The sequence below is a fragment of the Rhinatrema bivittatum genome, chromosome 2 (assembly GCF_901001135.1).
Source record: "Rhinatrema bivittatum chromosome 2, aRhiBiv1.1, whole genome shotgun sequence".
NCBI lineage: Eukaryota > Metazoa > Chordata > Amphibia > Gymnophiona > Rhinatrematidae > Rhinatrema > Rhinatrema bivittatum.
Window position 1 is genome coordinate 460937123 of NC_042616.1, and position 12956 is coordinate 460950078.

The 12956-nt window shown below is 43.1% G+C and overlaps 1 protein-coding gene across 1 annotated transcript in view; it reads right to left on the reverse strand.

Moving 5' to 3' along the window:
• The window catches only part of ERP27 (endoplasmic reticulum protein 27), a 111684-nt gene that overhangs the window by 40017 nt on the left and 58711 nt on the right, over positions 1 to 12956 (reverse strand). The gene's annotated exons all lie outside the window — the stretch shown is intronic.

Consider the following 12956-nt stretch of genomic DNA (forward strand, 5'->3'; position numbering starts at 1 on the left):
ACCATTCATACAGCACACTGTCCAAATCAAATTTCTGAGGCTCATGTAATGTTTTGCATTTAGCTTTTCCCATTACAGAGCTACTTTTGACATGAAACTTTAGAATCTCACTTTTCTGTGCCTTTTTTTTGTTTGCCTAACATTTTCTCCTTGCTGGCTTTAGCAATGCTTGATTCACGACCAAGGTTCTTAAGCAGTTCCACCCTCTACTGAATGGATAGGCCTTACTTTTTCCTTTTTTACTCCTGGATTTTTTTCTGGAGAAAGCTAGTCTGTCAATCACTCTTGGACTAGATTTTGCAATACTTTTCTCATTTCCGACAGTCACTGCCACACTTGCATAAAATGTGGTGCTGATGGGTCTTTTGGGCTCCTTTTCTGCTAGGCTCACCACTGTTGCCACTTGCCAGATATTGCTGGAAACAGGAGAGGAGCAAATATTGCTGATGTGCCATGGCTGCATCTCAAGCAAAGAGCTTGTAAGCAGGGAAGGATAAGACTGATGCACTGGGTTATGAGGTTTATGCAGTGCTAGATTTCAGATAATAGACATTTTTCTGGGTAATGGAATATGGCCAGAGACCCAAGTTTTTCTAGATATTGGGAGTTTTTAGATGATGGGTCTTCAGATAAAAGATGCTGGACTGTATATCTGAAAACGAGACCTTTCGGGGGGGGGGGGGGGGGGGGGAATGGAGGGCCTCAGTGCCAAAATTTAAGAACCATTGATCTAATTAAAAATAAAATAGCACAAACAGCAGGAGGATTTCACAGAGGTTCCAGCAAAAAAGCAGCAAGAGGCATTATGGCCTAGGTCAGGAGCTCTGTCTTGTCTAAATGTATAGACAAAAACAGAGATTGATGCCACCACATGTAACAGAAACCTGCAAACATAGGGGTAGATTTTCAAAGGTTACCCCTGCGTGCGCCGAGCCTATTTTGCATAGGCTCGGCAGTGCGCGCAAGCCCCGGGACGCGCGTATGTCTCTGGGCTTTGAAAAAGGGCGCGGGCTGGGGCATGGCCGGGGATAGATGTGAATCGGTTATTTATTCTTTCAGATAACAGAAATACTAGGGGGCACTCCATGAAGTTAGCATGTGGCACATTTAAAACTAATCAGAGAAAGTTCTTTTTCACTCAACGCACAATTAAACTCTGGAATTTGTTGCCAGAGGATATGGTTAGTGCAGTTAGTATAGCTGTGTTTAAAAAAGGATTGGATAAGTTCTTGGAGGAGAAGTCCATTACCTGCTATTAATTAAGTTGACTTAGAAAATAGCCACTGCTATTACTAGCAATGGTAACATGGAATAGACTTAGTTTTTGGGTACTTGCCAGGTTCTTATGGCCTGGATTGGCCACTGTTGGAAACAGTATGCTGGGCTTGATGGACCCTTGGTCTGACCCAGTATGGCATGTTCTTATGTTCTTATACTGGTATTGTATCTTATTTATTTTAAAATTGTATGTATGTGAAAAATGTGTAAATTGCCTAGATTGATGATAGGCAGTATAGAAAAAAAAAAGAGAAAATAAATAAATAGAATAACATACAAAGACCCAAGTTTTGAATTTCACAAATACAGACTTTGTCAAAATGGGAATGGTCCTTGGAGAAGAACTGGAAGACTGGGAGAAAATGGGTGAAGTGGAACAATAGTTGACCAAACTAAAAAGAGCTATTACAAAGGCAACAGAACTATATGTTAGAAAAATAAACAAAAGTAAGAGGAAAAAGAAAATTATCTGATTCTCAAAGGAAGTGACTGAAAAAATAAAGACAAAAAGATAGCGTTTAAAAGTATAAAGGATCCCAAAAAGAGGAACACAGGGAAAAATACCTGGTGAAACTGAGGGAAACAAAGAAAGAAATCAGGAAAGCAAAAGGTCAAGTAGAAGAAAGGATTGCCAAAGAGGTAAAGCAAGGTGACAAAACATTTTTCAGATATATCAGAGAAAGAAGGAAGATCTGAAGTGGTATAGTGAAACTGAAAGGTTACAAGGAATAATGTGTGGAGAGAGATGAAGAAATGGCAGAAATATTAAACAAATACTTCAGTTCAGTGTTCACTAAAGAAGACCCTGGAGAAGGTCCATTGCTGGTAGACAAGATCATAGATGGAGAAGGGGAAGATGAAACTCCATTTATGGAACAGAATGTATGGGAAGAGCTAGGCAAACTGAAAGTGGACAAGGCCGTGGGGCCAGATGAGGTACATCCCAGGATACTGAGGGAGCTAAGTGATGTGCTGGCAGGTCCGCTGAAGGGCCTGTTCAATAGATCTCTGGAAATGGGAATGGTGCCATGGGATTGAAGAAGCGCAGTGGTGGTCCCACTTCAAAACAGTGGTAGCAGAGAGGAGGCTGGAAAATACAGACCAGTTAACCTCACATCAGTGGTGGGAAAATAAATGGCAAAGCTTCTGAAGGAAAGAATAGTGAACGATCTAAAATTTGGTGGTTTGCTGGACTTGAGGCAGCATGGATTCACCAGGGGAAGATTCTGTCAGACAAATCTGATTACTTTTTTTGATTGGGTGACTAGAGAATTGGATCGAGGAAGAGCACTCAATGTGATCTTCTTGGATTTCAGCAAAGCTTTTGATATGTTCCTGGCTTGTGAATAAAATGAGAAGCTTGGGAGTGAGCGCCAAGGTTGTGCATGGATTGCAAACTGATTGACAGATAGAAGACAGCATGTGATGGTAAATGGAACTTTCTCTGAAGAGAGAACAGCGTTAAGTGGAGTTTCACAAGGATTGGTGTTGGGACCGGTTCTGTTCAATATCTTTGTGAGCGACATTGCGAAGGGATAGAAGGTAAAGTATGTCTATTTGTGGACACACAGTCTGAGGACTGTACAGTAGATTAGTCTACGAACTCCACACCACAATAAAGCATAACGATAATACTATATGTGACAAAACTACCGGTGTAAGTACCTTGGTACAATTGGTCATGAACTACTTCACTAAATGTCTATGTTTAATGATATATTGTGACCGAACCTTTGACGGCACCTGTTAGAATATACTATAGTACACTTTTACCTACATTAAATATGTGCCTACATGTAAACCGTTGCGATGGTATTTAACTTAGCAACGGTATAGAAAAGTTTTTAAATAAATAAATAAAAATAAATAATACAAAGATCTGCAACAGAGTGGACATGCCTGAAAGAGTAGAGAGAAAGCTTGAATAGTGGTAAAAGATTTGGCAGCTGGGATTCAATGCCAAGATGTGCAGAGTCATACTTCTGGGATGCGGTAATCCAAAAGAGATGTATGTGATGGAGTTGAAAGACTGATGTTCACGGACAAGAGAGGGCTTTTGGGGTGACAGTGTCTGGGGATCTGAAGATGGTGAAGCAATGTGACAAGGCACTATCTAAAGCCAGAAGAATGCTGGGCTGCATAGAGAGAGGAATAACCAGTAAGAAAAAGGAGGTGATGCTCTTGTTCAGGTCCTTGGTGAGGCCTCACCTGGAGTATTGTGTTCAGTTCTGGAGCCCTTATATGAAAAAGGACAGAGAGCAGGGAGGAGGTCCAGAGAAGGGTGACAAAAATTGTGTGGGGCCTGTATTGGAAAACCTAAGAGGAGAGGCTGAAGGATCTGAATATGTACACCCTGGAAGAGAGGAGGCACAGGGGTGATATGATGCAGACCTTCAGATACCTAAAAGATTTAAATGATATATGGACTTCAAACCTTTTCCATTGGAAAGAAAACAATAGAACTAGGGGTCACGAAATGAAACTCCAGGGGGGGATGACTCAGAACCATCCTCAGGAAATATTTCTTCAGGGAGAGGGTGATGTAGGCCTGGAATTTCCTTCTGGAGGAGGAGGTGAAGAGAACAGACAAAGAGTTAAAAGGGGCATGGGATAAACACTGTGGATCTCTAAAGGCAAGAGGACAGAAATGAGATAAGGATGTAGTGGGGTAACTTGCTGGTACAGCAGTTACTACCCTTAGCAGAAGGCATGGAGATTACTACCGTTAACCATAATTCTTTGATGCTTTTAATGCAACTGCAACATTGCTCCCTGCTTAGACGGCAGGAGGAAAAGAGGAATTGGATTCAGAAGAGAACTGAGGACCACAACGTCCATGGTCTGGGATACTGATACGCAGACATAAGAGAAAAAACACAGGACTGCTTCTACAGCAAATCCTAAAGGAAACGATGAAGGTTTGCATGGGGTAACTTGCTGCAGAGGTTACTACCCTCCCCAAAAAGGATCTGTCTTCCTTCCTTCTTAAAGGGATCAGCCAATTACAACCCAGTATTAACCTTTTCAAGAAACTTCCCCAATAAACCTCAGGGGACTATCATACACCTAGTCATCTTGATCATGCATACTGCCATCTAATGGTGGCTCACTATAACTGCATGATTCATTAAATTCGTTACAGACCCAAGACTTAAATGCTACCTGAGGTATTTTGCCCAACATTTGGATATCTATTTTTCTTTTCTATACTGGGCTGATGTATTGTGGTAATTGTGGAAGTGTAACCCTTCTGGAAAAGATTTGTTTTTCTTTTTCTTTTCTTCATCTTTTTCTTCTTTACTGGTTCTTCCTTTGCCAGTTTCTATTTACTTAGGAGCGCTATGGGCGTCGATGCCTGTAATTTAGGTTTTGTTAGTATGTTTTCTTTGTCTTCAGGATCACGTTGAATTGTGAATATATGATAGCGGGTGGATTGGGAAGTTTTGTATGGAAAATTGATGTTTGTCTGCATCTACTGTTATTGTAAATGTTATTTCTGTTACATTTAATAAAAATTGTCAGTTACAAAAAATTGTACCAAAACAATCTACTCTGATAACCATTTACATTTTCCAGAACAAGTCAAAGGCCTCTCCCACTCAGACTCATTTAGGCCACAGTCATGTGACAAGAAGGCCCATTTGGAGGGGCCAGTCACATATATTTAAGAAAATATATGTGTACTACGCTTGCTGCATGCAAATCTGATGAAAGATGGCCATGTCAGGATTTATAAATAATTGGTTTTAAGTTTATCATTGTAACTGATAATTACTACTACTACTACTTAACATTTCTATAGCGCTGCACGACATAAGCAGTGCTGTACAAACATACAAAAAGACAGCTCCTGATCAATAGAGCTTACAATCTAATAAGACAAACATACAGCACAAGAGACTTGGAGTATTTCATAAAACAAGATAATGGTTAAAAAGAAAGTTAGTTAACAAGACTAAAAGCAGACAATAAGGCATAGGATTTAAAAGTGGTTTCAATAAGGTGGGTCTTTAGATGGGATTGTTAGGCGCCCGACCCACAGAGGTCCACGGGCCGGATGCAGCGGCATCCCGGAGGCCTGGTCAGGCCGGCGAGCTTCTTCGCGGCGTTCCCTCGGCGAGGGAGATGCCGCCAATGTCTGGGCTGGTCCCGCCCCCTAGGCGTGCATGCAGGGGCTCTGTCATTTACAGGGACCAGCGCAGGAAAACCCTGCTCCGCCTCTAGACGTGACGTCAGACGCTGCCAGTACTTAAACTGACTTGACAAGCCTCTCCTTGCCTTGCAACGAGGTTCACTCTTCCTAGAGTTGCTAGTTGCTGTTCCTGATTTTGGCTTTCATCCACTGGCTTCTGATTTCGGCTTTCATCTACTGGCTTCTGACTTCGGCTTTTGTCCACTGGCTTCTGACTTCGGCTTTCATCTAATGGCTTCTGACTTCAGCTCTCGTCCACTGGTTCATGACTTTGGCTTTCATCCAGGAGGTCTCGCCTAAGTCCAAGCGGCTTGGGTCCTCACGAGCTCCTCTCGGGGGGGACCGCGGGCTTCCAGTGGTGAAGTTCCGGTTGGCCTCCTGGCTCCAGCACTACTCTCCTCTATCCTTTGGAACTCCTCCTCTGACACCTGCCCACAGGAGACCGCTCTTAAGTCCAAGTGGCCCGGGTCCTCACGGGCTCCTCCTGGGGGGATCTCAGGTCTCCAGTGGTGAAGATCCTCCTGGTCTCCTGTCTGTGCCACCTCCCAGCTTCAACATCCACTGTGGGCCTTCCCAAAGTGCGTCATCATCTGTCCTAGTCGGCTCAAGGGTCCACGAATCCAACAGGGATTTAAACATGGCCAGAGAGGGAGAATGATGCACCAGTTCAGGAAGACTCTTCCAAGCACACGGCACAGGCAAGTAGAAAGCACGGAGTTTGGGATTGGCAGTAGAGGAGGAGGCACAGATACGAGTGACTTATCTGATGAGCGGAGTGCACGAGGAGGCCTGTAGAGCGAGATAAGAGAGGAGAGGTAGTGAGGTGCTGCAGAGTGAAGGCATTTGTAGATGAGAAAGAGGATCTTGAACTGTATGCAAGAGTAGATAGGGAGCCATTGCAGTGACTTCAGAAGAGGGGTTATGTGAGCATAGCGTCTGCTGAAAGATAAGTTGTGCAGCTGAATTTAGGACAGATTGCAGTGGAGCGAGATGGCTTGCTGGGAGACCTATAAGGAGCAGGTTGCAATAGTCTAAGCGGGAGGAGATGAAAGAGTGGATAAGGTTATGATAGTGTATTCAGACAGGAAAGGATGGATTCTGGCAATGTTATAAAGAAAGAAACGACACATTTTAGCAATGTTTTGTATATACATAGAGAAGGAGAGAGAGGAGTCGAAGAGGACTCCAAGGTTACGGGCTGATGGGACCGGGATGACGACTGTGTTATCTACAGAAACAGAGAAAGGAGGAAGAGGGGCAGTAGGCTTGGGGGGAAAGATAAGGCGTTCCATCTTGGCCATGTTGAGTTTAAGGTGGCGGTGGAACATCCAGGCAGCAATGTCAGACACGCAGACCAAAATCTGGGACTGGATTTCTGGTGAAATTTCTGGTGTACATAGGTAGATCTGGGAGTCATCAGCATAAAAATGGTATTGAAAGCCATGAGAGGAATTCAGCGCATCAAGGGAATTAGTATATAGTAAGAAGAGAAGAGGGCTCTGAGGCACAGCAATTGATAGTGGAATGGCAGTAGAGGAGGAACCACCAGAGGAAATGCTAAAAGTGTGATGAGAAAGGTAAAAAGAGAACCAAAACAGGACAGAGTCCCAAAATCCGACTTAGGACAGAGTATCAAGGAGTAGGTGGTGATCAACAGTGTCAAAAGCAGCAGACAGGTCAAAGAGGATAAGGACAGAATAAAGACCTTTGGCTTTATCATAAACAGGTCATTGGAAACTTCGGCAAGGGCTGTTTCAATTAAATGTAGAGAGCAAAAACCAAACTGGAATTGATCATGAACAGCTTGCGAAGTAAGAAAGTCAAGAAAGCAGTGGTGAATAGCATGTTCAAGTAGTTTGGAGGCAAAAGGGAGAAGGGATATGGGACGATAGTTGGCAGGACAGGTAGGATCCAGTGAGGGATTTTTAAACAGTGGCATGATTACAGCAGGTTTGAAGGCAGCAGGAACAGTGGCAGTGGAGCGTGATAGATTGAGGATGTGACAGATGGAAGGGATGACTGCATTGGAGATGGAGCTGAGGAATCAGGTGGGGACAGGGTCAGAGGAACAAGTAATGAGTTTGGAGGAAGAGAGAAGATGAGCAGTTTCCTCCACTGCGACTTCAGGAAAGGAGGAGAGAATGGCAGAGGCTAGGGGAAGGGTAGAGGAAAGAAGTGGGGGAAAAGAAGGTTAAGGTGAAATATTTGAGAACTCAAGAAAGACTATTTAGAGTAAGATATCTTCATGGTTTAAAGGCTCTTTGATAAGTCGTTGATCAGATGGCATAGTGAACTGCTAATGAAAACATATTAAAAAAAAAGGCTGACCATGTCTTCTCTGTGCTAGCGCTGTATGGTGTTAGCCTGAACCATGTAATGACATTTACATAGAAAACTATTTACACAGAAAACTATTCATAAGTTGCTTGACAGGAATAACTGATTGGACAGAGTTCACAGAAAGCTCTGCTGAGCTTTTGGGTACATCCGTGCAGTTCCACCATGCAAAGATCAGATTTTGTTTTATTCCACATTCCAGCTCATTGCCTTATAACATACAGCTTAGGGATTACAAAGCATTCTGCTTCTCCCTGCTTTTATGCAGGTTTCAGATCTCACCAATTCCTTTCCTTCTTAGGGCTCATCCTATTGCTGGCTTCCCTTGGAGCTTTGGGATCACGGTTCTCACTTCAGTACTAAAAATCATTAAATATCTTAAACTCCCACTTCAGATCACTACTAAGAGAAAACTCCAGGAGGCCGATATTCAGCAGTCATTTAGACGGATACCTGAAAAGTTATCTGTGTAAATGGCAAGGTGGCGATGTTAGAAGCTGTATGCCGCAGTCCGAGGGCGGGCTTAACTGATGCTGCTAACTCAGGTCGAAGCTGTAGGGCTGTCCTGTGGTTAGCCGGATAGCCACTTTGCCGCTGAATATCGGCCCCCGCCCTCCCCAGGATTTTAAAGCATGTCTCTTCTCCCCAGCTTTCCCAAGGAATTGGTCATCCTATTCAAGCTCTAATGAGTGTCTCCCCCATTAAACAGGGTAGAAGCAGGTGAATTCTGTATGTTCCAGAGTGACTGGAAGATAGATCCTTCCGTCTTACGCAGAGTTCAAAGCTTGTACAAACGCTGTCTCCTCTAAGCTGTTTTACTTATTTTATTTTATTGTATTTATATTTTGCTTTTTGGTATTTCAAAGTGGATTACATTCATGTTTTTTTCCACATGCGTGCGCACACACGGACACACACACACACAGGTCATGAACCCTGCACACACAGCAAAACACAGCACACACAAGAAATCCCAATATTTGCATTATACTGGCTTGTAGCGCACAAATTTGAACTCAGCTTATAAAAGGTCGAACAAAAGAAAATGCTCACATAGCCTTTCAAAACTTAGAAGGAGCATTGGGTACAATTACTCTACTGGTGCGCTTTATAGCCCTTCTGTGACATGCAGCTTCACCAGGAGCCATGCAGCATTACTCCATTTTAGCAGGCCCTCCTGTACCATTTGCTTTTAGCTGTTTCTCAGCACACCACTTCCTTCAGACACCTCTCCCGGACACTGAACACACTCTGCCTAGAGCATGCCTCTCAAAATTCTGTGTGGGGTAACATGACAAAGGTTTGCTGCACTCTGGAACATAGCAAAAAAAGGTGTTTAAGTTGCTATTTCTTATTGTGGTGTATGATATTTTATGTCCAACATTTTGACATTTGTAATTTGCTTATTATATTAATATATATAACTGATTTTTAAATTTGCTTTGTTTTAGATTGGTTTCTATTCCTCACGGTTGTCTATACGTATGTTCAGCTGTCTGTTGATCTATCTATATTTGTAAATTATTTGCAAGAACAAGTAATACAGGCAAATCTGATATGAATAATTGGGAAATCTGATTGGAGCCTGAAATGCATGACAGCTTCTGAAGGAGCAGAGTGGAAAGGAACAACATAGAGGGTTGTCCTTGATAACCACCATAACTTGAAGAAATTCATTAACTCAACATTGAAAGAGGGTTTCTTCAAGCTCCACACACTCAAAAAAATGAAACCCCTGCTCCACATCAATGATTTCCGCACAGTCCTGCAAGCTACCATTCTTGCCAAGCTTGACTATTGTAATGCCATCCTCCTCGGCCTCCCAAAGAATGCCCTCCGGCCCTTACAGATGCTCCAAAACTCAGCAGCGCGTATACTCACCAATGCCCACCAAGGAGATCACATCACCCCCGTCCTCAAGCACCTACACTGGCTGCCAATCAACTCCAGGATCATTTACAAAACACTCACCCTTATCCACAAAACCACCTACAACCATGACATGTCCTGGTTCAAAGATCACCTCTGAATCCGCACCCATAACAGACCCACCAGGGCTCAACACCTTGCCACAATGCACACTCCCTCTCCAAAGCTGTCCAAACTTAAATCCACCAGGGTACGTGCCCTCTCCCTAGCCGGACTCGCCCTCTGGAACAGAATGCCTCCAAACCTGCGCTTAGAATCCTGTCAAAAAAGATTCAAACAGAACCTCAAGATCTGGCTCTTTAAACAGGCATTCACCTAATCCCCCCTCATAATCTCTTTATTACCACCTTTCCGCTCCTTTGAAATATCATCAAATTATCCAGTATGTTCCAGCTAGTTCCCCGCAGCCAACTCCCGTCCACCCTGCTCTTCTTACCCAAATCTATATTCCCAGCTACCATTCATTTTCAACTATTATTAACTGTTCCAGATGTATTTCTTTGCACTTTGCCCCTTCTCCCTGTTAAAGCACGATTTCCTGTGTCATTTGTTACAATCATTCATTGTTACCTATTATTAACTTACACATTACAATTTGTTCACTGTAAAGCTCATCGTGTTACTTATTCCAATTATTCATGATTACCTTTTATTAACTTACACTTTGTAACTTGTTCGCTATAAAGCCTGTTGTGTTACTTGTTCAAACTATTCATTGTTACCTTTATTAACTTACACGTTGTAACTTGTTCTCTGTAAAGCTTGTTGCTATTTTTAGTTATCTGTGAACCGAGATGATGTTCCCAACGTATCCCGGTATATAAAAACACTTAAATAAATAAATAAATAAATAAATAAATAAATAAATAGTATTCATATCCAAGCATTGTTATGTAAATTAAGCTAAAAGGAAACCTCTTCACAGGAAGAGATAGAGATGTTGGCGCCTGGGACCGAGCTTTGCTCTGAAACCAGGAGTTCTGCTAGTCTTCAGCCCAATCTCCCTGCCTCAGCATTTATTACATATATGTACCACTCATAGACAGGGACCTTCGTTTTCAATTTTTATTTTCCCTGGGAATTTTATCAGTGTTTATTATAACAAACAAAAATGGAAGAAAATAAGTGTGGAAAAAATGTCATTATTTTCTGCTGATTTTCTCAGATATATATATATATATATATATATATATATATATATATATATATATATATATATATATACGCACTCTGATAAATTCCCAGGGAAAATAAAATAAAAATTGAAAACAAAGGTCCTTACTCTTAGAATAGGTGAAGATCCTTACACTATCTGATCTTTTTGCCTAGTAAAGTTATTCTCAATCCAGTTCTCGGGAGCTCTCTAGCTAGTCAGGTTTTTAGGTTATCCATGATAAATATACATGACACAGATATGCATAAATTGGATCTCCAGTGTATGTAATATATCTTATGTATATTCATTGTGGATATCCTGAAAACTAGAGCTGCTGAGGACTTGGTTGAGAACCACAGAATAAAAAGTAAGACCCAGGGAGCCATTTGTTTTTGGAATGCATTTGATTCAAGAGCTGTAATTGTACATGTATTACAGCCTTTATGCATGAGCACAGTGTTGCAATTTTATTTTCTGCTTCTTTTTCTCTCTTTCACTCTTGTATCCTTAGATCGCAGCATGTCCTGTTTTACATACACATGCACAGAGCACACCACCAAACACATGTTCCTAATCCAATGCGCCTACTCACATCCCACCTCGCCTGAAAAAAAGAACAGCTATTCTCAGATGTTTACATAACTATGTGGTTAGAAAGAGAGAGAGGAAGAGCAATAGCAGCAGAAAATGAAAGAGCAATTCTTTCCTTTTACCACTTTGGACTTGATTCATCAAGGTCTTTTCCCATAGATTCAGAGTGGGAGAATAGCATTAACCAGCACCCCCTTGCACGCACATTTACGCCCAATTTTATAACTTGTGCACGCAGGCGCACGCAAGTTATAAAATCTGGGATCGGTGCGTGCAAGGGGGTGCACAATTGTGCACCTTGCGCACACTGAGCCACGCTGCTTTCCTCCGTTCCCTCCCAGGAAATCGGAGCGGCCTGGAAGGGAACTTCCTTTCCCCCTAACCTAACCTTCCCACCCCTTCCCCTAACCTTTGCCCCCCAGCCCTACTCTAACTCCCCCAAAATTGTTATCTTACCTTTTGCAGCTGCCTCTGGGCAGGCGCAAGTTGCGCGCACCGGCCAACTGCCGGCGTACGATCCTCGCCACAGCGGCAAATGGCCGCTGTGCCAGGAGCCGCTGATCCCGCCCACACCCCGCCCCCAGACTGCCCATGCCCGCCTCCTCCTCACCCCTCCCCGCCCCTTTTTGCAAGCCCCGGGACTTAAGCGCATCCCGGGGCTTTACACGCGTCGCCGGGCCTTTTTAAAATAGGCCCAGCGCGCGTAACCGTTTAAAAATCCGGCCCTTAATGTATTCCTTTGGCAACACATGTACAAATTGTCATGCTGTGATGAAGATGACCCATGCAAACACTGCTGTCATCTCTCTGGCATCTCTTTGTCCGCCCCTCCAGGTTTGTTCTGCCAGGCCCAGCAGTCACTTGTCACGCTTTCTTCTTTCTGGGTCCCTAGCTCAGGAGATATTCCAAACTGCAGCAGCTTTCCTTGTCTTGACTGCCACCTTATTCTGGGTCTACCAGTTCATAAAGCAGCCTTTCCAGTCTTCCAACGGGTTTCTTTACTTTGGGTGTAGACGAAGGCTGAGGATTGCATAGTTTCCTTCTTTCTACAAGTAGAAGGTCAGATTCCTCGCCTTCACTAAGGAAGGGTAAAGGACTCACTGACCAGCTTCCTCTTTCTCTCCCTTCCCCACTTCACGTTTCTATGCCTTTTATAAGGTAGGTTTATGGAGAGCTGGCCCTCCCATTCCACCAGACTTTGCCAGAGTCCTACTGGTCTCAGCAGTGAGACTTTTCTCCTTCTTGTTTTTCCAGTCTCTTCTCCCAGGATGCTCACCATAGCCCTGGCTGCCTAACCTGTGCTCATCTTCTTGTTACTCATTTCCTTTTCCACTGTGTGGGATGAAAACCTTGTCACACACTGACAGAGAAAACGATGAGGGAGAGAAAAGGAAACAGAAAATAAAATCATTAAAAGGAGAGTTGGTGGCCACCCTGTGACTGTGTGCTGTTTTGCTTCAGAAGACCAAATTT